Source organism: Nelumbo lutea, chromosome 1, assembly GCF_056320005.1.
Source record: "Nelumbo lutea isolate HS-2025 chromosome 1, American lotus-T2T, whole genome shotgun sequence".
In the NCBI taxonomy this organism is placed as follows: Eukaryota; Viridiplantae; Streptophyta; class Magnoliopsida; order Proteales; family Nelumbonaceae; genus Nelumbo; species Nelumbo lutea.
In genome coordinates, this window is record NC_142684.1 from 121,121,922 (window position 1) to 121,149,234 (window position 27,313).

General features: G+C 40.7%; 3 long non-coding RNA genes across 4 annotated transcripts; 1 reads left to right on the top strand and 2 right to left on the bottom strand.

Annotated features, from left to right (window-relative positions):
* The first annotated feature begins 8,500 nt into the window (after positions 1 to 8,500).
* LOC148877179 (uncharacterized) lies at positions 8,501 to 9,635 on the top strand. Of its 2 annotated transcripts, none has more exons than XR_016105897.1 (3): positions 8,501 to 8,606; positions 8,705 to 8,744; positions 9,057 to 9,635. It is a non-coding gene; the product is annotated as an uncharacterized LOC148877179 (long non-coding RNA). The 2 variants fall into 2 exon arrangements; XR_016105898.1 differs by having other exon boundaries at positions 8,535 to 8,606; positions 8,995 to 9,087.
* LOC148877180 (uncharacterized) lies at positions 8,843 to 9,639 on the bottom strand. The gene is made up of 2 exons (XR_016105899.1): positions 9,344 to 9,639; positions 8,843 to 9,261 (listed from the first exon to the last, which is right to left on the bottom strand). It is a non-coding gene; the product is annotated as an uncharacterized LOC148877180 (long non-coding RNA).
* Positions 9,640 to 10,513: 874 nt separating this feature from the next.
* LOC148877181 (uncharacterized) lies at positions 10,514 to 14,463 on the bottom strand. The gene is made up of 5 exons (XR_016105024.1): positions 14,011 to 14,463; positions 11,953 to 12,028; positions 11,269 to 11,830; positions 10,949 to 11,062; positions 10,514 to 10,802 (listed from the first exon to the last, which is right to left on the bottom strand). It is a non-coding gene; the product is annotated as an uncharacterized LOC148877181 (long non-coding RNA).
* Between the last annotated feature and the right edge of the window lie 12,850 nt (positions 14,464 to 27,313).

A 27,313-nucleotide genomic window follows, 5' to 3' on the forward strand; every position in this document is an offset into this window, starting at 1 on the left:
TCTAATTTTCTTTTGTTTCTTAAATGAAACACGAGGTTTTCTTTTGCTCTTGAGATCGAGCTAGTGCTGTTGTTTATTTGGGGTTTTTGAAGGAAAATGTGAGTTGGCATTTGGGTCTGATAATAGGGGGAAATAATTCTAAAGTTTAAACTCTGGGATTTCAAAGGAAAGTTTAAAGGAAAATCAGATTGGGAATTGGAGATTTGGGTTCTGAGGAAAATGGAGGGATTGGTGAAAAGTAAGGCATTGTGGTTTAATGAGATATAGATGGAAAGTTTATGAAAGAACCTTTGTCAATTTGCATTCAGATTTTCCACGATTCCATCTGGGCATGTGTCGGTCAGGTTCCCATGTGTTGGGTTAGGCCGTCTGGGTTTGGTTCTTTGGTTTGAATCTTTTGATTCGCGTTCTTTATTTCATGTCTTTGTCCAGGCTTAGCACCAGGAGTTATATTTTACTTTATGTGCTCGGACTAGCATTAATGGAGAAGCTGAATCCTAGGTCCTGGCTGTGTTTACTGTTTAGTCATTGGGGTGCCGGAATGGGATGGTCCTCTTATGTGGGAATTGGGATGTGAATGAGAAGCACAGGCAGTTTGGAAGTGGTACAAATGCAAATATATACAGCGTAAATACATACAAAATATAAGGTTTTGCACTCTACATATTTAGAAGTCAATCACCATGGCTTGAAACTCCTACATTTAGAGTCGGTCAATAGTGTGAATGAGTTGTTCAAGGTGATTTAATGCTATCTTTGTAGGAAAAGTTAGGGAAAGGAAGGGAAATACAGGAAACCTATACAAGGTTTGTAATATAGTTTTAAAAACCGACTCGGACATTGAACTAGTCAGGGGTCCGGTTATCGGGTCGAATGGTCGGCCTTTTTTGACAAAAAATAAAAAAAATTAAAAAAATAAAATAACGATCAAAATTGTTCGAATGGTTCGGATAGTTCAAATGGTTAACTACCTGGTTCAACGGTTTTTTGAGAAAATTTGGTTTTGGGGGAAAACGAAACTAATCACCTGACTAGTTCCTAGTTTTTCTAGTTTGACCGTCCGGTTCAGTCCGGTTTTGAAAACCATGCTTTGTAAAGGTTTCCTTACTTTTCCCTTCCTTTCCCTATCTTTTCCTTCAAACCAAACATAGCCTAAGGTTAAATGCTACTTTAACTTCTAGGTTCGAAATTTACCTCTACATAAGCAGTAGTGTTTGTGTTTGTATGGCGATCTCCAACCCACAAGAACTCTATCCATGTCTACCCACAAAACACTATTTCCATGCATTGGTAACATCTTTCCGTGCATAATTTATCTATATGTATAGTAAAACGGTCTACGTCACCATACTTCTCTTTTGCTCCATTACTATTTACCCCCATTCTGCATTCTCCTTGACTTTCCTCTCCCCTTCCCACCACTCCTATTAAGCCAATTCAGCACCCTCCGTCTCCATTTCCTAATTATTTCAATATATTTTACCTAAAACCTCTCTCTCTCTCTACAACTCACGTTTCTCACTCTCTTTACCCAAATAACTATTCTCCTTAATTAACTCAACTCATCTCTCTCTCTCTCTACATTCTTATCCTATTGAGATGCCTCTTTAATAAAAACATGCCTCTCCACAGTCATAATTTATTGTTCTTAAAACTTTCGTAAATTCCTAATTTATAAAACCTCTCCTCATCATTCATAAAAAAAAAACCTCTCCTCATTCCTAATATATTGTTCATAACCAACATTTTTATACTCTTAACTAATCCCCACTTCCCCACTTCTAACTAAGACCTCTCTCTCTCTCTCTCGCCACGGTTCGATTAACCGGATTATGGACATATTTTGCAAACCAAATCGGTGGTACCGTTTTTTTTTCATTTCTCCAAATTGTAATCGAATCGGTACCATTGGATAACCGGTCTATTAGTTTCAGTTTTTGATCGGTTTGGTTCTTCGGTTATATATATATATATAATATTATATTATTGATGTAGTGCGATCCGGACACTCCTAGCTGATCGCTGATTGGCTCCTTGCTGGCAATGAACGACACCTGAGAAGATGAAAGGAAAGGTTCCCAGGGATTTACCCAGCGGGAATATTCCAATGCTTAAGTTAGTATTGTGTATGGGAAGTAAAGGGGAAAACGAAGGTTAAGAGTGGAGGTCGCGCAATTTTCCTGTACTCGAGAGATTGGAGGTTTTTCAGAAGAAGTTTCTCCTCTGCCCTGAGGGCTTTTATAGTGGCGCTCCTTGGGAGATCGGGCATAACCGCCACTGGGCCCCCTGCCAGGGCTGCGCAGGTGGCCGTTGTGATGTACTCCTTACCCGGGCGAGTGACACGACTCCAAAGTGACAGGCACGCCTCCGCCTATTGAGAGACGTGGGCGCAAACTGTCGAAAGGATAGGGACTACTTAATTGAAAAATACCAAAATTCACTTAAAATCTATTATTTGCTTCCATGATTTATTAAAAATTGCCAAAATTTGTTACCAAAATATATTACTGTTTTGAGTAATTAATTATTACCGATATATTAATAAGGAAAAATTTCTTAAACTACTTAATTGACTAATTCTGTCCGTACTGGTTACATATTGTCTAAAGTTTCCTTGCTGTTTTTGGCAAACATCCCTTACCGTTAGCTTATCGGCTTTAATAGAGTAGAGTTCTGTTGGATTTGTGATAAACAGGGCTTGAGACTTGAGACGTTGAATCCACCTCCACCAAACCGGATTGAAGAAATTTAAGAGATTGATGTCTTCTATTGTCGTTATGAAATTGGGTTGGACTGCCGAGTTATGAGAGAGAGAGATGTGGGTTTCTCTTGCTTTCGGCATTTCTTTGATGACTTTCAGATGGGCTTATTGGATTAGAGCGGTGGGTTGGATTAGAGCGGTGGGTTTCTCTTGCTTTCGGTTTTCTTCAGATGGGCTTATTGGATTAGAGTGGTGGGTTTCTCTTGCTTTTTGTTTTTGTTTGATGAACTAATCGGAGATAGCTTCCATCCTCAAAAACAGTTCACATGACAAGTTTTACATCTTAATTATTCTAAAAAATGTATATTCAATGACCCGCATTTGCTGCTTGTTACTTGACTGGATTGTAGACAAATATGTGAAAAACGCTTGGGCCGTCGTCGCGATTCAGGAGCAATCGGAGATAGCTTCCGCCCTCAATCTCCTAAATGTCGCCTTTGACTGGGATAGTTAAGATTTTGTCTTTCGGAGCGTAAGGTAGGTCGGGTTAAAGGGTTTAGAAGCTTAGGCACGAGATATGGAGGTTAGATCTGAGAGTCCTCATTTTAGGACTGATAAGATTCCGCCTCTGCCCCCTAGGAAACTCTAGTTGCCCTTAGGGAACTCTGGAATCCACGGGATACAGGTTCTAGGGCGATGATGACCGTTGTTGCTTGATTACTCCAGTCCAACAAGGGCAATTTACCGTTCCACCGTTCCATAGAGGAAGATGATCGGGGAGAAGAAGAACGGGTTTTCAATAGGGCGAAATAGAGCAGTACAACAGACACAACGTTAGAGAAAAGCTCCACAACAATGCTTCATCTGAAGTAGATGTGATCAACATTGGAACTGACAGAATCCTATCTTTTATCAGTTGGGTTTTATTTTGACAAAACCTTACCTTTTCTTCATCCCGAAGAAGAGGTGATCAGCATCGGAATCTTTGCAACAATGTTTCATTTGAAATAGAGGTGATCAAGATCGGAATCGACAAAATCCTACCTATCAGTTGGGTTTTATTTTAAAAATTTGAGAAACAATGAAAGAAAAAATTCACATTTTGCTTTTATCATCAATATTTAACAAGGATGTCCATTGTTAAAAAGCTTAAGAGTACTTTAAGTAATTTTTCAAATAGTAGCATAAATTTTTGTTCATTTGCTAAACCATATAGGTACTTTAAGTATTTAACCCAATGACATCATGAGACCATGGTGTGGATTTTGGAAATGGATGAACTACAAGCCTATGAGCTGATTTGGAGTCATACTGATACTTCTAAATTTCTAATAGTTAATCTAATCCACACAGTGAATGTGAATAGAGAATTGTGATGCTTCCTTATAACTTATGTGTTTTTACAATTTACGTAAATAATGTTTTAAAAGCCAATCCAGAACTAGAATTGCTTTGGCCACCAGTGTTAGGTCAAACCCTATTTCACTAGGATTTGGCAATTGGGTTAGCACCTGGGCCGAGTTAGTCCAAACCCAGCCCAAAAAACTAGAGTTGGGTTGGGTTCGGTTGAAGTTTGGGTTAGGGATGGGTTGAAAAGTATGAACTTGACTTAACTTTTGGTAGAGATATACAACCAAAAAGCATGTTAAGCATGTTGAGACAAAAACAGGTAACCATGAGCACCGGGAGAAAAACGACTTGAGAAATCTCTACAACTGACGCAAATTTAAGAAACGCCAAAAAGGTTGGCTAAATGCCTCCAATAGAGATGAAACTAGCAATTGTGTCTCCCTACCAAATGAATCCAGACCAACTACATAAAACCCTCAAGGAGTATAGAGAAAACATGTACCATGGCAACCAATCCATGGCATAATTGAAAATGAGGCCTAAGATTGCCTCTTGTTACAAAACTCTCCCTAATGCTCCACCGTCCAAACATTCAAGTAATGGGCCCCACAGAAAGCCAAAAGTGAACAAAAGAAGTTGTAACTTGTAATTGTAGGGATGTAAAATGTGCAAAAAAACCACCCATCCATGTCGTTATAGAAACTGAAACATTTGGAGCTTGAATGTCACCGGAGAGAACTCGAACATTGCTGGAAAAAGGCTTGCCAGGAATGATAACATTGTTACAAAACAAATTAATACCCATGGCAGACCCCAAAGGCACACCACCCACAAATTCGACCAAGGACCAACAAAAACGAGAAAAAGAGCAAAGGGAAAACAAAGATTAGAATGAATAGAACCAAAGATCCCAAGTCTACTCCATAGGCATGGATCAAAACTGTCTCTCAAATCTGTCCAAAGAACTTCTCCAACAAACACCAATATGATAAGAAATAAATGAAAACTCACATCTATAGATGTGAGATAGAAACCCTCATGTAGAGTGTGAGAGAGAAAAACTCACATCCATAGATGTGAGAAAGAAAACCTCTTGCAGAGAGAGAAACCCTCTCGCTGAGAAAGAGACCCTCACACAATTTTATGTATTTTCTCAATGCAAGTACTTGTGAATTTATGTATATGAATATTTATCTATACATGTGTGTATGTATATTAATTATATGTCAGAAGTTTTAAATTTAAAAGATTTTTTTTTTCCTAAAACATGATATCTATGTTATTTTACACATAACAATGCTGATATGAACCCAACTTTAACCCAATTTGCTTCTAACCTAATCCAAAGTTTTAGGGTTGGGGGTTCAACAACTTGGATTGGATTAAGGTTGGTCTCAATCTGGCCCGACTTGCACCCTAACTGGGGATGGGTGTAGGTGTATAGCACCTTGGGACCAAATAAATAAATAAATTAAAACTTCAATAACATCAAATAAAAAGAAGTGCAAGGCTACGTATGTTTTGCCACAAAAGAGCCAAAATTTTCTCAAAAAAACAATAGTATTGGTGTTGGCTTTGAAATTTCTTTGGTCCAGTCAAGAGATAATTATCTAGTGGTCCAATAATATAGGTGATGAGGGGTAATTTGGTCCTCCCAAATAGATGACGACATGTGGCCATTATCGACAGCACAATGCCAAGTCAGCAGGCCAACTCGACAGGTTAGCTTGGAGCTCCTCGCACAGACCGCTCTCGACCTCGACAAGGGTGAGTTGGCAAGGCCCCTAAGGTTGCTGGCAACCTGGCCAAGAAGTCAGCCGAGCTGAGGCGAGCTAAGGTGATCCACGAAGGTGAGCTTGTCTAACCGCTCCCCTGCCCCGCTATCGAGGGCGCCAATATCGTGACTGTTGGAGCAGCTTGTTGTACCGTGCGCCACAAACTAAGCAAACGAACTATAACCGCTGCGCAAATCTTGCAACTGATGCATTAATATGCCTTGTATTGCGGAAACAACTCTGCCAGAAACTCAAGAACTTTTCCGAAGCACCCTAAACCTTTGTTGGCTATAAAAGGATACTGAATTCACCTAGGGAGGTATGCGCATTAATACTCTCAAGCTCTCTCACTCTCCCAAAGAAATCCCCATTCACTTACTGATTTAATCATTGGAGTGCCCTCCCCGAATAAAAAATTGCCCAGACACTCTCACATTTCTTCCCTTGCAACTCACTTTAGTTCAGATATCTAGACATCAACTCAACCACATAGATCAACATCCAGTCAGAGTCTAAATTACACTACACGAGGGAGCGTCTTTTATTTAGAAGAATAGGCTCTTTAAACAATTGATTGGTAAAATAGGATATATATCTATATATATAGAGAGAGATTATGTATCTGCTGAATTTGCTCTGCCAAATCCATGGTTTGCAGTATGTGATCATCACAGAGAGCATCTTTTGTTTAGCTTTTTCTATTAAAATTTTCCTCTGAATGATCCAGCGGAAAGAAAAAAAATCAAGTGGGAAATCAAGTGGGAGAAGAGATTGATGCTTGGATGGGATTAGGGCTATAGATTGAAAGGAAAAGAAAAAGAAAATTGGGGTGTGGAGAAAGAGAGAATTGATGGTTTGAAGCAGGGAAGTTTTTCACACCATTTACATCAAAACAAAATAAAGGGTAAGGGAAACAAAGTTATCTATCTATCAATATATCTATCTTTATCATGGTTTTTAAAAACGAACTGGTGATTGAATCGGTCAGGGGTTTGGTTATCGGTTCGAATGGTCTGACCGTTTGACTCGAATGACTGGCCCGTTCTGACAAAAAAATAAAAAATTTAAAAAATTTAAAAAAGTCAAAACCATTTGAACGGTTAACCACCCAGTTCAATGATTTGCTAACCAAAATCAACGATTTTGAGGAAAATGGAACTGCTCAAGTGACCGGTTCTCAGTTTTTTCGATCCGACCGTCCGGTCCGGTTTTAGAAACCATGATATTTATATCTATCTATATATACTTGAAGCCAAAGCGGGAACGCGGGCCTGACACGAGGTTGCTTCTTCCTTCTCCCACGCCTCCCTCTTCCCGCCTAGCTCTTCTCTCTCTCTTTTATGCGGGCGGACATCTTTCGGATAGCTTCGCTCTTCTCTCTTCTCTACGCGGGGCCATTTTTTGTGTCTACTTCTCTCTCTTTGGGGCCCACTCTTTTTTTTTTTCTCTCTCTCTTTCCTCTCACCTGCCTTTCTCATCCCACTCGCTTCTCTATCTTTCCAACCTCTTCCCCGCCTCTCTCCTCTCTCTTCTATCTTTTGAACACGTGCCTGCCTCTCTCTTTCTTTGCCTCTCTTATCTCTTTCGAACACGTGTCTGCCTCTCTTTCCCCGCTCACTCTCTCTTTCTCTCGCTTCTCCCGGTCTCCCCCGCCCCATGTGTGAGTGTGAGGAGCTGATTCCGTTCCCTCCTCTCTCTCTACTGCCACTCTATCCAAACGCTTGTCCCGGTTAATCATGTCGCAGAGCCCTGAAAATCTGCAATTGTGTATGGCATATGCTGATTTGAATGATTCGACCGGTTAATCAAGTTGCAGTGCTGAAAATCCACAATTATCTTCGAACGGTTATGGATTAAACGTAGATTTGAATGCTTTCGACCGATTAATCAAGTATTCAAGTTGCAGTGCTGACATGCTAAAAATCCGCAATTGTCTCTGCCACCCAAAAACCTGCGATTTTAGATCGAACGGTTCTAAATTAATGCGAATGCGATCGAACTGTTATGGATTAAACCTAGATTTGAATGATTCGACTGGTTAATCATGTTTCAGTGCTGACGTGCTTCGCACGCGCTGATTTGTCTCCACCGCCCAAAAACCCACGATTTTAGATGTGAATGCGACCGAACGGTTATTAATTAATACGAATTCGATCGAACGGTTATAGATTACTTGTACATTACTGACATGATGCTACGGAGTTCAAATCTGCGCCCCCCGGGCGCCCCCACAAACGCCCCACACAATCGGAAGGCGCCAAGTGTCTTCTCGCACGATTTCCTCCCTCAGCGTGCGTAGAGCTAACGAGACGGCCGTTAGCTCTAAATACCCGCTACTCTTGAGTCTCGACTCTCGACTTGGGCCACGTCGTCTTGACAAAAGCCCTTCCCGCCTTATATATAATAGATCGTTGGTTAGTTTAACTACCACTAGTATTTGTTAAATTGGGCGCACGTGATGAAATTTGGCTTACATTGCCGTTTCAAATCAAACATTTAGCGGGAATTAATCTACAACTGTATCGCATCTACTTTTCCATCAGCACGTAGCATCGTGTTCAAATATGCGCCCCACAGCCGGACGCCACACAAATGCCCCACACAATCAGAAGGTGCCAAGTGTCCTTCAACATGATTTCCCTCTTAATGCGTGTGGAGCTAACATCTTCCCACTACTCTCAACTCTTGACCTGCCCTCGTCTCTTGACCCTTGTATTCCTCCATCCGAACTAATGGTGAGAACTCCGGCAAAGACGACCACTCCGACAAATACACCGGAGGTACTCCCCGTCCCTCTCATCTCATCCCTCTTTAACATCCTTTACATGTTTTTCTGAGTTATTTTTTATCCTTTTTTTTTTTTCAATACAAAACACAGAAGGGAAGGGAGATCACCAGCGACCACCCGACCTATACAGGTTCAGTTTTTCCCTATTCATTCTCATTTATTTTTTTATTGCATCAAAACTTGGATTTTCTAATAAAAATAGAAAAAGTGAATTCTATGTAAAAACACCCAGATTCAAAATTAAGAATATCCATATTCAACGAATGCCTCAAATTTTGTTCTTTTTCTACTGTTAAAATAAGATGAATCCTATTTTGTGCAAAAAGAAGAAGAAGAAGAACACCCATATTCAAGTAACGCGCCAAAATATTGATTTTTAGTGATCCAATACTCCGGCTCGCGTAGATCAATTGACGCTCACTTACATTGGTGATGGAACCAGAGCCAGGCGAGAGAACTCTCACTAGGGAACACCAAATCATTCTCCTCCGAAGCAAGTGCTTCCCCGGGGATTACACATGCGAATGCGAGATCTTCCTGATGTTGGATAGTAGAACCGCCAAAGATTCAACATACCGGAGATAGTTCGACATCTTTTAGCTTCTTGGCCCCGTCCGGTATGGCCATCGAAAACAAAAACTTCCTCCCTGGAGCAGAAGAAGAAAAAGAGCGATTGATGAATAGAAAGTTGGAGGAGAGAAGTAGAGACTACTGGAAAACGGGGAATACCTCCAGTGTGTCTGCCGGAGCGGTCTTCGTCGCCGGAGTTCTTGTCATTAGCTCAGATGTAGAAGTGTAGGGGTGGGTCAAAGTTAGATAGAGGAGGCCAAGTCGAGAGTCGAGACTCGAGAGTAGCGGGAATTTGGAGTTAACGGCCGTCCCGTTAGTTCTATGCACGCTGAGGGAGGAAATCGTGCGAGAGGACACTTGGCGCCTTCCGATTGTGGGGGGCGCAGGTTTGGACCGTAAACAATAAACACCGATACATCAAAAATCAAGCAAACACCGCCATTGATTTTCACCACTCATTTTTCATCGCTATCTAATGGTCTTTCGATCTGTGTGCTACTCTCTCCTTAATTGTTCACCGCCAGACACCAAACTGGAGCTATTATATAAATCGAAGACTACTAAGCTCCGGAAAATATTCAAAAAGGTTGTAGCCTTTTTCTGTAGCATTTACCTCCTCTGATTCCGTAGACCTATTACTAAACTGCCACTAATTAAGATTCTGGGATCTGAGATACGGAAGAAGGCTGCACTGAGGGAGTAGTAAAGCTGGTCTTCAGTGGCTGGATGAGAATGATGAGAAGCTCAAAAAAGGTAGACTGTTTGTAACCCAATCGTCGTTGTTGTCTATCAAAGGACTAGTGGATCAAATGGAACGATGATTCACATGATGGGTTTTAGAAATCATGCTTTCAATTTTCTATACATTCAACAACACCTCCTTTTATATTCATAGGGGATTGTAGGAACTTATACATCGGAGAAAGCAGCTCTCAAAACAAGCGTCAAATATCAATTCCGTAGAAGACCCTGCTTCTCTTCGTCCTTTCTCTAACTTTTGTACCAACTAACAGCTCTGTTTGCAAATGTTACTCTATTAACGAAGCTCTGTTTGCAAATGTTACTCTATTAACGATACTATTTTTGCAAATGTTACTCTATTAACGATACTATTAACGATACTATTTTTGAAACTCCGTTTTGCTATATTACTAAAATACACTTTCTTTTTTAATATTCTTTGTTATCTAATCAATGATTTTGTGCTGCCCCATTAGGGGTAATCGGAATCGGAATCCCCAGGAATTGAAATCGGAATCATCTATTCCTGGTATTTTTTTGGTTCAAATAGAAACTGAAATCGGAATCAGCCAAAGTTTCCAATTCTACTCCTGTTAAAAGAAGCCCCATTATTCTTCTTGCTCCAATTAAATCAAAAAATAAATATGATCCAGTATATTACGCACTTTCACTGCCACCCAGTTGGTTGACAGCTTCTACAAAAGCACTCATGGAGCTCTGGGGTCCAACGCATACGTGGAATGTTTGGAACACCAGTGACTGATGAAGAAGGGCTAGCCACAGACGAAAGTTCTCCAGAAAGAACAGGAATCTGCTGATGAACTTGAGGCTGCTGCACCAAGAAATTTTGCGGGGGTTTCGGTACCTGATATGCTGTCTAAATAAAATCAGAAGAAAATAAAGGACAGACATGAGTTCCACAAGTACCCCTGTTTCTTTCTAAAAATGGATATAAAAAGAAGATTTATAACCTTTACCCTACATGCTACAATACCTTTGGATAAATAATAAAAAAAAACAAACCTCTAGTTCAGTATCTTCAACATTGGTGTCAGCACTTTTAATTATTTATCCAAAGGTGCAACAGAAACCACCCTTGTTGGAATCATTAACATGCGGTGATGCACATTTTAGTCCCTGCAATGCGAGTAATAAAGGAATTGAAACTACAACTTCATTTGATATTATGACTCAAATATACATGGTGGACAGACAGTATTGTGAGTGGTTCTGTGTCAATGTTGGTACAAGTGCCAATATCTGGTTCCTTACGATTCTCATGCACTTACGTCTCTCTCCACAAATTGAAAGGTTCTGAGAACAACATGACTGCAAGCTCTTACCTGCAGAATCTATTATCTGGGCAACTTCAGCAGGGGGATACTGCCGCTCAGTGCATGTCTGCATTTTTTTATAAGGTAGTAGTACTTAGCACCAGGGGAACGAAATAACACAAATTTTCAGAATATAGATTGTGTAAACCAATTGAAGAGGACAACTTCTACTATAAAATTGTAAAGCTTCAAAAACTAGCCGAAACAGAGAATTTGTGTTGGACTATTTGCTTCCACGGCACCATATGGTGAGGCCTCTGGCTCCTCCCTGTGGTCTGTATGTCATTATTTTGGTGCTGCAGGCCTTATCAACAAATGAGTCATTAACAGTTTTATTGACCATAAATATTATCGATGAATGAGAAGACATGTGCCCAACCACCCCACTATTGGAGGCCAATTGAGTTGCATGTGGAGGTACAGAAATTGCCATTATTTCCCTTTCCAATGAAACCTGTTGGGAATCTGGCAATTTGGGATACTTCTCTTCCAGAGAGGTGGAAAGAACTGGTGAAGATGAAGACATGGCTCCAGATGCTAACAAGTTACTGAGCTGCCTTGCACCAGATCTCTGAAAGGATAAAGTAGTGCACCAGATCTCTGAGATTCATCCACCTAATATCGGTTTGCTATATTGATAAAAAAAAATATTGGTTTGCTATGGCTCAACAACTCAGTTTTAATAATACTCACCAAATTAAGCCCCTATTAGCGGCTTTATTGCAGAATCCAAAATGTAATACTACAGAGCTCTCATCAGTTTTGGCATCTGTTAAAAGAATGCGTGAATGTAGAATATCAATAAGCAGGAATCACCCTAGAATGTAAGATATTTGCCTTGGAGAAGATATTGAATAAACCGAAATATACTCTCAAGTTTGAATGGCATAACAAACAACCCTATACACATGATAACATTGACAGCACCCATTTATTAATGATATTCTCAAATCTCAACGCAAGAAAAAGTCAACTTTATAATTTAGAGCAACATAACGGAGAAGCTTCATACGTGAATCATGAACTCTAGTATAGATATTTTATATACAAAATGATAATTCCACCAGAAATGGCCTTGTTTTGCACTACCAGTGCCAAGCCCAAACAAGTGTTGGCAGAGCTGGATTTGTTTTTTTTTTTTTTATTATTTTTTTGGGGGTGGGAGTTTACCAGGCGCAGGGTGTCAGGGTGTCAGCAAGAAGACAATACATTGATGCTTGATTCCATAGACATCCACAATGCTTTAAAAATGTATATCTATCTGATAATTCTGGCATGTCTCAGTCTCCTCGGTGACTGGTGTGCACATAAAAAATGCTAGGATCTTAAATCTAATTGCAACTCATGAAGAATCTTTGATATATTTAGCTGCAATGGCATATGTTCCCCTGCTAAAAGGCTTAAGTAAAACTTTGATTTATGAAATAGAACCATTCTACAACGCAAAGGCTTTTGGAAGGCTATTAATTAGTATAAAATGCAATTCTGCCACTACCAATCCAACAACATTCAATGATTGGGGAAGCTAGGGAAACTGGGAATGGAACAAGAGCTACAAAAGGTATCTATACTTGGAGGCCTTATCCTTAGGTGTTGCCTGTAAAAGGCCATTACCCAGCTATCTAGGGTCTTGGGAAGGGTGGACTGCATCCAGATTTAACCTTTGGCATGTTTTTACCACCACACCAAGCAAATGGCCCCTAACCTAGGTGATGCATCTTATTTTCAAAATTCACAAGTTACAATGATAATAGTTAACCAAATGCATGTACTTTTTACTTTCTGTGCTTATGGTCTGTTTGCTTAGTAATCAAAATATTATGTGGGCCGTTATGCAGAAGTGATTTACTTTACATATTTGTGGTTTGTTGATTCTACAAGTGCAATCCTTGTATCATCCAAACCGTATGAAATCTCTGAAACTTACCATCTAGTTTGTAGCTGATTAAAAACAGAAAAAATAAAGACAGGAACGAAAGAACATGATCTTCATTCAAATGGGTTCTCTTGCATGTATTTTGAAAACTGTTGCTTTCTGACTCTGACCAGGAAACAGAGAGAGAGAGACCAACCTATTTTCTTTGGTTGTTGCTTCCATTTTGCTTTGACCAAGGACTATTTCTTTCTTACATTTTGGTTTCTTATCCCTTCTAACTTTGCACTCTTTTCTTTCTTGTGTACATCGAACAAATCTGAGTACGTTATGTACAAGCTTAAGGAGATGGGAAAGATAGCAGAGAATGATATCCTGCAGATTTGCAACCAGTTTGACAGGCTAGACACAGGCGATTGTGGGAAGATCACACTCCCTGATATTATGGAAAATCATCATTGAGTTGATATGGAAAATCAATCGCCCATGTTGGTTTCAATGCATGACCAGCTATAGTAGATGAACAATCTTCCTGTTCCATCTGAGATTTTATGAAGAATGGGGAAACTCCAAAATAGAGAGAATGCAATACACACAACACAAGATGGCTGACAAAAAGATTTACTACAAAAGTAACTCCGTAAGGATACTGGATTAAAATCTCTATTTACCCTCCAAATGCAAACACAAGATGACGAAACTAAATAACAGTTAAATGCATATTGAAAAAAACGAAATGGATCAAATTCCAGCAAAAGAGAAAATCCAATCAGAATTATATTTGAAAGACCAAGCACGTGAAGCGAAGTTTCGCATAGGTGTTCCGACAATAAGATGTACGATCATCAGCAAGTGAAGTAGAATGGTGATTTACATACCGATTAAAACGAAATGGTTCATCTCTCTGTTTGGCGATGGAAGAAGGCTTGGAGTTCTCGCAATCTCTCTTTTTGTCTCTTCGACTGGATTGAAAATGGGAAAACTCCAATCTCCAATCTCCTGTTTCGTCTCTTCGACTAGATAGATTCGAAAATAAGGAGAGCATTTTTGTCAAAAAAAAAAAAAATCATACACCGGGATGAGAATCACATTCCCTGGAGAGGGGTCGGGAATGGCCATTCCCCCATACGATGGGAATCCCATCAACCAAGCACTAGGAATGAGAATGGGCCATTCCAATTCTAATTCCAGGCCACTATTCCCTCGAACCAAACAGACCCGAATTTTATTTTTTGTCGTTTCATATTGATAACCAAATGACAATGTTTCATCGCTTGGTGGTTAGTAGGATAACAAGTAGATATTACGTTACATACAAGACGGTGAAGAAGAAGAAATTAAGAATAGGGATGTTTGCAATTATTTGATTTTGATGTTACTGAAGGAAGATTTGGCCCTACCTCTATTACGTGACACGTGGTAGAAACAACAGCTCATCAAAAGGGGCCAAGCCTAGGCGGGAACAAGGAGACACGAGCGGATTGAACTCCCTACCGGGGACCCGAATTGACTTTGTAATAGCTCGGGATACACTTCGCCGAACTGATCCACCTTGTAACAGCTCGAGATACACTTCGTCAAACTGACCCACCTTGTAACAGCTCGGGTTATACTTCGCCAAACTGACCCACCTTGTAACAGCTCGGGATACACTTCGCCGAACTGACCTGCCCTATAGATACCTCCGAGCTCAAGACCGCCTCGCTCAGCACTTCGCCTCACTTGGCACCAAAACCAAACAAATTGTACCACGCTTGACACTAAGGAAGTTCGTGCCCAAGGGCGCCGCGCCTGACTGACTTGGGATCTGACGTTTGGCGGCAGCACCCTAAATGGCCACCCGCCACTGGCACCGCCATCTCCAGTTAGATGACGGTTAGGCAGTGACGGTTCTGTCTCAGCATAAAGGACGATGGCCGAATTGACAAGCATAAGGGTAATCATACTTGACCTGACGAGGGCCCCGGGACGAGTGCACGAAGTGACTATAAGAGCCCCTGCCCCCCGACAACAGAGGTATGCAAACTTTGCGCTATCTGGTATTACCTTGCTTTTGAAGGATTCTAACTTGAGCTTCGGAGCCTCTACACCGGGTTCCCCCCGGAGCTTCCCCATCTCCGTTTCAGGTTCCTTGCTACCCCATTCGGAAGCAAGGCAGCGGATAGCTAAGACCGGCCGGATCACGCTCCATCAATTGGCGCCGTTTGTGGATGCGACGTCCTCCGTGAAAAAGATTGCTTCCCCCTCCCCAGAATTGACCGCCTAGTGGACGCGACCTCGGGAAACGAGTTGCTAAGCTTCCTGGACGCCTACTCGGGCTACAACCAAGTTAGGATGGACCCATCCGATGAGAAGAAAACCAGTTTCATAACCGAGTTCGGCCTGTATTGCTACAAAGTCATGCCCTTCGGACTACAAAATGCCGGAGCGACTTTCCAAAGACTTGTAAATAGGCTATTTCGGCCCCTGATTGGTACGAAGATAGAGTGCTATGTAGACGACATGGTTGTCAAGACTCAGTTTTCACAAGAATTAATACAAGACTTAGATTCTGTTTTCCAAATCCTGCGTCAGTTTAGCATGAAGTTGAACCCCAACAAGTGTGTCTTCGGTGTCACCTCGAGCAATTCCTAGGCTACATTGTCAATCGGCGTGGTATTGAGGCCAATCCAGACAAAATAAAAGCCATTCTAGATATGAAATCACCTCGGAAAGTAAAAGAGGTTCAGAGGCTAAACGGCCGCATAGCCGCTCTAAGCCGCTTCTTGTTTAAGTTAGCAGACCGCTGCCTACCATTCTTCAAGGCAATCAAAGGCAAAGGGTTCGAGTGGACCCAGGACTGCCAGTTCGCGTTCGACGAACTAAAAGGTTACCTCGCTAGTGTGCCAACCTTAGCCCGCCCCGAGGTGGGTGAGGTCTTAGAACTATACCTCTCGGCGAGCGACGAGGCGGTCAGTTCGGTACTGATAAAAGAAACAGACCGGGTCCAACGACCCATCTATTATGTTAATAAAATTTTGCAGGGAGCAGATGCAAGGTACCCAGAGATAGAAAAACTAGCATATGCCCTAGTAATAGCAGAACGGAAACTCAGCCCATACTTCCAGGCTCACACCGTCATCGTCCTAACTAACAAACCTCTTAGACAAGTTTTACTCAAACCCGAGGTTTCCGGTCGACTGACGAAATGGGCCATCGAACTCAGCGAGTACGACCTCCAGTACGAACCGAGAACCGCTATCAAGGCCCAAGCTTTGACAGATTTTATCGCCGAATGCACTTTCAGCCACGAAGCCCCACAGGTCGAGCCCGAGGTCCCTAGTTCGGGTGAACCCGGAGCTCCTGAGCCCATAGCGTCCGAACCCCGTGAAGTAGCAGCCAGTGTGGCATCTCTCCTGGTCAAGCAAAGCGTGAACTGGGATGAGGAGCCCTGGATCCTTCACGTGGACGGTTCCTCGAACCAGCAAGGCAACGAAGCTGGAATAGTCTTGTGCGGCCCGGGCGGCACAAAATTAGAATACGCACTACGCTTTGAGTTCGCGGCATCCAACAATGAGGCAGAGTACGAAGCACTGATCGCCGGGCTGGACCTAGCGCGAAAGGTAAAGGCAAAACACTTGGTCATCTGCAGCGATTCTCAGCTCGTGGTGAACCAAGTTACCAGCGAGTACGAAGCACGCGATCTCTCCATGATCGCATATTTGGCCAAAGTAAAAGAAGCCCTGCTCAACTTTCGGTCACACATCATCAGGCAAATCCCGAGGTCAGAAAACACTGAGGCCGACGCCTTGTCCCGGTTAGCCAGTACAAGTCACAACAATATGAGAACTGTGTACATAGAGGACTTACCTCGGCCTAGTATTCTCGGGGGGACAGAGGAGGTCGCTCCCATCTTAGAGGCAGAGCCGAGCTGGATCGATCCACTCACGAGCTTCTTGATAGACGGAACCCTCCCTGCAGAACGCAATGCGGCCAAGAGGGTGCAGCGCCAGGCGGCCAAATACATGATAATAGACGAACGGTTATACCGACGGTCGTACACGCTCCCCTATTTGCGTTGCCTGCGACCTGCCGAAGCCGAGTTCGTACTCCGCGACACTCATGAAGGCCTATGCAGCGGACACTTGGGGGGCAGAGCACTCGCCCAAAAGGCACTTCGACAAGGATACTACTGGCCAACGATGAAGGCAGAAGCTGTCGAGCTCGTCAGAAAATGTGACAAGTGTCAGAAGCACGCTAACATCCACCATCAACCTGCCTCCGACCTCAAATACCTCGTCAGCCCGTGGCCCTTTGCACAATGGGGCATCGACCTCCTAGGGCCATTCCCACTAGTAACAGGCGGAAGAAAATTCTTAGTTGTTGCAGTAGATTACTTTACGAAGTGGATAGAAGCCGAACCTCTGGCAATTGTTACGGCTCGAAACATACAGAACTTCTTTTGGAAGAACATAGTATGTCGGTTCGGGTTACCTCGGGTACTAATCTCCGACAACGGCAAACAGTTTGAGGATATCAAGTTCCAAAAGTGGTGCCAGAACATGGGGATTCAGCAAAATTTCACGTCAGTCGCGCACCCGCAGGCAAACGGTCAGACGGAAGTAATGAACAGAGCCATCTTGCGCGGACTGAAAGCACGTCTGGATCGAGCTAAGGGATTGTGGGCCGAAGAGCTACCAAGTGTCTTATGGGCTCACCGAACTACCGAAAAAGCAGCCACTGGAGAAACCCCCTTCAACCTCACCTATGGCACTGAAGCAGTGATCCCGGCGGAAATCGAAATACCAACGTTGCGATTAGAAACATACGACGATCGGACGAACGGAGACGAGTTATGTACCAACCTCGACCTACTGGACGAGGTAAGGGACCTCACGCACATCCGAACAGCGGCATACCAGTAGCAGGTAGCTCGATACTACAATAGCAGAGTAAAGCAACGAAGCTTCCGAGTCGGCGACCTGGTCCTTCGTAAGATTATGGTGCCCGAACCCGGCATGGCAAGCTTGGACCTAATTGGGAAGGGCCCTATAAAGTAAAAAGAGCGCTCGGGGGCGCATACGAACTCGAAACCTTGGAAGGAAAACGAGTACCTCGAGCGTGGAACATTGTGAACTTAAGGCGATACTACCTATAAACCACCAAGCGAAGTGGACGAAATCAGGCCCTATGTGCCTTGAGGCAAGCCAAGAGGAACTTCGGCATAGACAAACAAAGAAGAGCATATTATCAGCTCGGCAAAAAATCAGTTCGCGGCATAAAAGACCGCGGAAATTTAATAACTCGGACAGTGGCAGACAAAGAAACAGTTCGGGGAAGATGAGCATGGGGAAAAAGACACTCAATTGCAAGAAACAGTACATTGGCAAAAAAAAAAAGTTTTTACATGCCCGGAGCCACTTCTTCGCCATCAGAAGGAACTTCAACAACACCCGAAGGCCCTGCCTCTCCTTTAGAGTCCGGCTCGCCATCGGTAGCATTGGCCATCTCCTGAGTTATACGCGAAGTGGTTATGACACTTACATCGAGGTCGGGGTACGTATTCCGGATCATCCACTGGCTCAACTTGAACCCCCTCTTGTAAGAGTCCACCATCAGATCGTCAAAACGCGGAGAGGCAATGTAGTCTTCAACTGCTTCTTCTTGGCGTCTTCAATGCCTTGGGAAAAAATCTGTGTTCTCTCCCTGATGTCTTCTTGAAGATATTTGACTTGATGTTGCAAATCCAACTTCAAGTTCGCCATATGCTTGACAACTACCCCCATGGCCTCGGCGTCACGCTAAGACCTCGCCTGCCTGGCCATCGTGACACGAGTAGCCTCTTCAGCAGCATAAGCAGCCGCCTCAGCAGCCCGGGTATTTGCCTCTGCAGCACGGAAGGCTTCTTTAGCAGCATGAGCAGTAGCCTCAGCAGCTCGCGCCTGTCGTGAGCTCCTCTCCACTTGGGCTGCCAAGGCATGAATCGAAGAATCCACCTACCAAAAGAAACAAGTGAGCAAATAACAGTAGAAGCAACAGAATAAAAAAGGAAGACAGAATCTAACTTACCACCATGGCATGTGTTACGGTGCGGCAAGCGACCTGATTCAAGGGAAGATCGGTCCTCGCCGCGACCTCCTCAGGAAAAGTAGCGTCCCTACTCTTCTGAAGAACATAGTTCGGCGTCAACACGCTCCTAAACTCCCCTTGAGCTCCCGAGCCTGAGGGCCCAGCCCGCGTATGAGCAGACCCGAAGTGAGCAGGAGCACTTGAGTACGCAGGAGCACCCGTATGAGTGGTCTCAGCGTAAGGCGCCCCAGCAATTTCGTGCACCAGTGGAGTCACTTCGGTACGAGTTCGCTTGGGGCTCCTCATCCAGGGGCAGCTCGGTACGAGTTCGCTTGGCGACCCGCTTCCTCCTCTTCATACCTTGAAACAAACGTCCCCCACGAGTTCTCTCCGCATCCATCACACCTGCAAAAACGAGTTCGACATCAGAAAAAAAATGAAAGAACAAAGCAAGCAAGAAACCGCATAGCTAGAAACCTACCCGAACTCAGGCCGGCTGCAATAAGCTTGGCCTCCGTTAAGTAGTGGTGGCACTTTAAGCCTTGCCGTGCCAATTGCCGGAGGCCCTTCACCGTCTCTTTATCGAGAGTTACGCCCAAATCGGGAGCGGCCTCACCCCACCAGGTCTGAAAGGGCCATCCTTGTGCACTTTGCACGCCGAAGTAGTCTCGCTTCCAAGTCGGGACCTTATTAGGAAGATCGTGCAGAAGCTTAAAACCCTGGCGAGGTGAAAGGTAATACGCCCGTCTCCCCCCAGGAAGAGAACCCGCCTGTCTCTTGAGCATCAAGATAGAGGAGAATATCTCTAAGTCTAAGGGGATGTTCTGCTCGCAAAAAAGGGAAATTGTCCCCACCAGGTTCCGAATAGAGTTCGGATGAAGCTAGCCAATGGTGACACCGAAGTGGTTTATGACTTCGACGAGAAGGGGATGGAAAGGAAGTCGCAACCCTGCAGCGAGCTGCTCTCGAAAAATCACGATCTCGTCAGGACCGTGTTCCCAAGGAAAGCTACCCGAAGGAATAAAATATGTGTACCCCCCAGGAAGATTGTAAGACAGAAGTATGGATTGAAGCCCCTCAGGCGTCATGGTCGAAGGGCCAAACCGGTCTAGCATCCGACCTCGGCGGGAGGTAGACGCCAAACTGCCCGAAGCGACTCGGCCTACGGGTTCATAGTCCTCAAGCTCCACCTCAGGATCACTAAGGCAGTCTGGGGACATAGCTCGGTTGGTGGAACCTACGTCGGCCCTACTCGAAGAATCGTCTGAGCTATCAAAGCTAGACATTGGGGAAAAGATGGATTCAAGAAAGTACTCACCGGAAAGTTTGAAGAACAAGCCAAAGAACTGTGAAGACTGTATAACCAGCCTTGACGCGAGCTGGAAAAGACTTGGACGCGAGTTGAAAGGTTGGACGCGAACTCAGTAGACAAACCGCAGAAGTGACAAACCAACCGGGGTCCCCCACTATTTATAGCTACAGTAACCAAGAATTGACCGTGCAGACCGAAGGCGATCCGACGGCCCACGTTCTTACCGACCGCACAACCCTTAAGGTCGAGACGTGATTGGCGCACGTCTTTTCAAAAAAAGTGAAACGTCAGCGCACGTCTTTTTGAAACCGACGTCGCTTCGACACGCGTCTTTTTCGAAACTAACGCGCCACACGTCTCCCTGACAGTCGCCCACGCACGTACAACAGTGGCGCGCCTTTTTAAAATGACCCGCTGTCACGTCCCAGCGGCGCGAATTGGTTTGAAATTCAAAACGCGCGTTGTCACAACCACCAGCGTTCTTGAGTAAGCACGTTTCCAGCCTTCTCGGAAACCGAAAGAACCCTAGCAAAAGCATCTCGTGTAGTGAAGGTTCGAAGGACGGGACAAATCCACCTGCTATCTCGCGAAAACTCCCCGCACCATGGCAAGACCCCCGGCGCAAGGAGTGGGGGGCAATTGATGAAGGAAGATTTGGCCCGACCTCTCTATTATGTGACACGTGGCAGAAACAACAACTCGGCAAAAGGGGCCAAGCCTAGGCGGGAACAAGGGGACACGAGCGGACTGAACTCCCTACCGGGGGCCCGAACTGACTTTGTAACAGCTCGGGATACACTTCGCCGAACTGACCCACCTTGTAACAGCTCGGGATACACTTCGCCGAACTGACCCACCTTGTAACAGCTCGGGTTATACTTCGCCAAACTGACCCACCTTGTAACAGCTCGGGATACACTTCGCCGAACTAACCTGCCCTATAGATACCTCCGAGCTCAAGACCGCCTCGTTCAGCACTTCGCATCACTTGGCACCAAAACCAAACAAGTCATACCACGCCTGACACTAAGGAAGTTCCTGCCCAAGGGCGCCGCGCCTGACTGATTTGGGATCTGACGTTTGGTGGCAGCACCCTAAACGGCCACCTGCCACCGCCAATGGCACCGCCATCTCCAGTTAGATGACGGTTAGGCAGTGACGGTTCTGTCTCAACAGAAAGGACGACGACTGAATTGACAAGCACAAGGATAATCATACTTGACCTGATGAGGGCCCCGGGACGAGTGCATGAAGTGACTATAAGAGCCCCTGCCCCCCGACAACAGAGGTATACAAACTTTGCTCTATCTGGTATTACCTTGCTTTTGAAGGATTCTAACTTGAGCTTCGGAGCCTCTACACTGGGTTCCCCCCGGAGCTTCCCCATCTCCGTTTCAGGTTCCCTGATACCCCATTCGAAAGCAAGACAACGGACAGCTAAGACAGACCGGATCGCACTCCATCATTTCCTATTAACATATTTGATTTAATGTTCAACTAACCTCAATGAAAGCGAGATTGTTAGGTCCTACAGTCCAACCCATTTAATTAAGCAGGTGCAGGTGCAGGTGTAACAACTCACAAACGTCAATGAAATTATAAACTTGGGTACCGAATTTGTTAGATGGGGTTGAGGACCTTTTGGTACAAGCTTTCTTTCTTGATAAGCATGCTATCGCCTATGAGTCTTCATATCCACGTGAGAAAGACTCTGATTTTATTTATTTTTATTTATTTTCGGTTGAGGTGGCAGTGGGTTCTTGTTGTGTTCTCCTTTTTGTCATTTTACGGCGTCTGAATTTGAAGCAACCACGGAATAGATGTGTTCTCCTTTTGATATTTACTTAAAATTTTTTTTGACACTTGTTCATTAAAATATTTCTAACTTATCTTTGAAAAAAATTATTTTGATGATTGTCAAAATATTTATTAATTACTCATTTAACATAATTACTTTATTGTACTTACTTGATGTGGTCCCGGCTCCGATTATCACGCATTGTGCCTTGTGAGCATCAAACTTCATCATTCTGCAACCATCGGGTCGCATTATCGGTTGGACTTGGCCGCCACGTGGGCCTTTTTCTACATTCCTCCAAATTATTAAGTCCAAACGCCACACGGCCCACGCCCTTTACTTTTCCATCATTCTTTGCTATATATTGTCACATATGTGGACTGTCGTTGAAGACTTGAAGGTGTGGGTATATATACGATAACCTGTCCGGATCAAATTCAAGAGGGATTCCAATTGATCCAACTCTCAAATACAATACGAGAATGGATGTATATGATATCGGAGAATTATGTATAAATACAAATTTACTCTTATACTAAAATTTAATTAATTAAAATAAAATAACGAGTATAGAAAATTAGATCACTTTATTAAATAAATACTAAAGTAGAATGATGCCACTTCATGGCCTGAGCTTTCTCCTTACTCCAATGGAGAACTTTCAGCCTCTCTCATTTAATCCTTTCTTACTCTCTCATGGAGTAAAATCATCACTTCCTTCTCCCTCTCTCATAATGACACCTCATCTTGTTTGGCCCACCCCTCTTTCCTCTATGTTTATCCCTTTGGATATCCCTTTCTAAAACTATTCCTAAAATCTCTCTCTACCCAAATCTAATCTAATCTACCCAAATGGCACCATTATCCCCCAGTTTTCAAAAATTATCTATAATTCCTATTTATCTCTTCAATTATCTCTAATTTAGTAGAGTTTATCTCCTAAATTATCTCTAATTCCTATTTATCCTCTCCCCCACTTTTCATCTATCTATCAAAAAAAGTTTGAATTATAAAAAAAATTTAAGAATTACTTAAGTATTATCAAAAAATTATGTAATAACTTTAAAATATTTATTAAAAACACAAAAATCATAGATTTAATAATTTTTATATTATTAATTATTTTATACTTTTATGAAATTCAAAAAAAAAATTTATACTATATAAATTACAATTTTATGAATTATTCAATTTAAATATTATTCAAATAATAAAAATTTAAAAATAAAAAAAAATATTATTTAAGAATTTCAATAACTAAATATTATAAATAAAAAATATTATATACCAAAATATTCATATTATGCAATAGCTTTAAAATAAACAAAATTTAAATGATGAAATTATGTAATAAATTTTAAATAGTTAAAATAACTAAATAACGAAATTTTAAATAGTTAAAATAAAGAAATTATGTAATAAACATAAAAGTTTTATTAAAAGTAGAAAATAATTATAATAGATTTCATAATATTTGTATTAATAATGACTCTATATTTTACAAAATTAATAACAAAATTATGTAATAATAGTATAACTTATAATTTTATGGATTATGAAATTCAATGAATAAATAATATTGAAATAACTAAATCGCAATATTATTTAAATAGATGAATAATATTGTAAATAAATAATTTTAAATATTTTTTCTATTAAAAAAATAATAAATAAAGCATATTTTAAATATTATTTTAAAAAATAGATTAAATAAATAAATTATGTAATATCCTTAAAATTTTTATCAAAAACACAAGAGTAATTATAATAGATTTAATAATATTTGATAATAAGAATATAAATATAAATAATTTAAAAATTTTAAATATTATTGAAATAATGAAAAATAGATTAAATAATGTAGAGGTATTAAAGCTTTCAAATAACAAAAGTAGGTAATAACTTTCAAAAAAAAGTTTGAAATAGACAACAAAAAAAGAATAATAATTGCAGTTATTAATGTACTAATAGTAAAAACATTATTTAACTTATATCAATTAATAATTCTAGAAAATAGCTTTCAAAAAATTGATATAAATTAATAACAATTTTAAAATCTTAGTCTATATTTATTATATATTTATATACTAAAATTTATATTTTATTTTTAGTAATTATTTAATGTATTTTTGTGATAAATATATTTTCAATATTTATGTATAAATCTATTTTTGTTTTGTTAATGAATATAAATTTTCCAATCTCTCTCTCTCTTTCTCTCTCTCTCTCTCTCTCTCTCTCTATCTATCTATCTATCTATTTATCTATCTATCTATCTATCTATCTATCTATCTATATATATATATACATCATGGCCTAAGCTTTCTCCCTTAACCTCAACCGAGAACTCTCACATACTCTTCATTTTAGCCTTTCTTTCTCCCTCATGAAGCCACCTCATCACTCCCTTCTCTCTTCTCCCTCTCTTATAATGAATTATTTAATTTGTTTAATTATTATCAGTATTAATTAGCATTACTTTATAATATTTCTTTAATTACTTAATTAATTATCAATATTAATTAGCATTATTTTATGATATTTATTTAATTAATTAATAGTATTATAAATACATTATTTTATTGTATTTTTAATTAGTATTATAAATACATCTAATAGTATTATAAATACATCTAATATTGTTAAATAATTAAATAAATACCATAATAATAAAAATATTAATTAATGAATTTCTAATTAATTATATCAAAATACTGTTAATTAATTAATAATATTTCCATAAAAACGATTTATTAATTAAATATTAAATAATTAAATAAATACCACAATTAATAACAAAAGTATCATTAAAAATAGTGTAATTAATTATGGTATATATTTATTTATTTTAGGTATTTTTGTAATTTTTGTAAGCTCAAGGGGGTATTTTAGTCAATTTGGATCTAAGGAGGCCAAAACAAAATTTTAATCTAATGGTGGGTACTTTGGGTTAAAAAATGAAGGATGGAGATGGTTGAGTATACATGGTAGTTTTGTGTGTACGGGCCAATGAGATTAGCCAAAATGGAACATGTGTATTTTTAGATGAAATTTTACAAGGTGGGGTTTCTAGGCATTTTGAATCGATTGGTGGGGTCAGATTGGCCTAAATAGGTTCCGATTAGGTAAATCTTTAGGGGTAGTGATTAGGTTAATTTATTAACTTTGAAAAAGAATTTTGGTGTAATGGAGGGGAAAATGAGGCAATTTTTTGTTGAAATTTGGTAGGGTGGTGTTTTTGAGCATTATGGATTGATTGGTAGGGTTAGATTGGCCTAATTATGCTAAGATCGGGCAGATTCGTAAAGGATTAGGCAAATCTTCAGGGGTGGTGATTAGGTTAATTTATTAATTTTGAAAAAGAATTTTGGTGTAATGGAGGGAAAAATGAGGGAATTTTTTGTTGAAATTCGGTAGGGTGGTGTTTTTGAGCTTTATGAGTTGATTGGTAGGGTCAGATTAGCCTAATTATGCTAAGATTGGGCAGATTCGTAAAGGACTTGATCTAGTAAATGCAAAACTTTGAAACGAAATCTTGGTTTAATTGCGGGGCAAATGAAGGTATTTTGGGTTGAATTTTTGTGGGTAGGGTTTTTAGGGTATTTAGAATCTTATGGAAATATCTATTTGATTTTTTGGGCCAAAATCACGGAAGTTTTGGTCAATAAGAGCATATGAAATAGAATATTTATTCAATGATGGGGCAAATGGGAAAATTTTAGGTTGAAAATTTATCGATAGATGTTTTGGGTATGTCTAGGATTCAATTCCGTCGCCTAATTGATTCAGAAGTGTTAGGATGAAGGAGATTTGGGTTGTGGGTGCTTTAAGCTAACGGAAGGGTTCGAAAGAGAATCTTGGTTTGATAAAAGTATAAATGAAGGGGAATCTTGGGTTGAAATTTCAGGGGTAGATATTTAAGTAGGTCCTATGTTTGATGACAGTGTTCGGAGATTTTTAGTACTTGGGAAGGATCAGAACGATATGATCGGGTATTCAGGGTAAATTGGGGTTTCGATGGGAATTGAGCAAAAATCAAATATTGACAATGGGGTTTCTAGAGGTATTGGTCTCTTGGATCATTTGGTGGGGTTTGATTGGTCTATAAATGGTATGACCAAAGACATTTAAGAAATAATTATCTTGGCCAATGAGATAGCCCAAATTAAAATCTTAGTACAATGAAGGGTTAAATGGGGGATATCTGTAATAAAATTTTGTGGTAAGGTGTTTATAAATATCTAGGGCTCTTTAAAAGCCCATTAACTCTAATTTTCAATTTGGTTTAAAAATTCCATGCATCACACGTGTTTCGACTAGTATATAATAAAGTTGAATGATGCCATGTCATGGCCTAAGCTTTCTCCATTGCTCCAATCGGGAACTTTTAGGTGCTTTCATTTTAGCCTTCTTTGCTCCCTCATGAAGCTACCTCATCACTCCCTCTCCCTCTTTCATAATGACAACTCATCATGCTTGGCCCACCCCTCTTTCCTCTATGTTTATCCTTGTGGATATCCCTTCCTAAAATTATTCCTAAAATCTCTCTCAAGCAAAATCTAATCTAATCTAGCCAAGTGGCACGACTATCTCCCACTTTCTCCTAAATTTTCTTTAATTCCTAGTTATCATCTCCCCCACTTTTCATCTATATCTATCATAAGAAAGTTTGAATTAAAAAATTTAAGAATTATTTAAATATTATAATAAAATTATGTAATAAATTAAAAAATATTTATTAAAAACACAAAAAAATATCAAAGATTTAATAGTATTCATATTATTAATAATGTTCTACTTTTATGAAATGCATAACAAAATTGTGTACTAACAATATAAATTATAATTTTATGAATTATTCATTTTAAATATTATTCAAATAATAAAAATTTAAAATAAAAAAAAATATTATTTAAAAATTTTAATAACTAAATAATAAAACTTTCTCCCTTTTCCTAACCAGAACTCTCAGACACTCTTCATTTTAGCCTTTCTTGCTCCCTCATGAAGTCACCTCGATCAT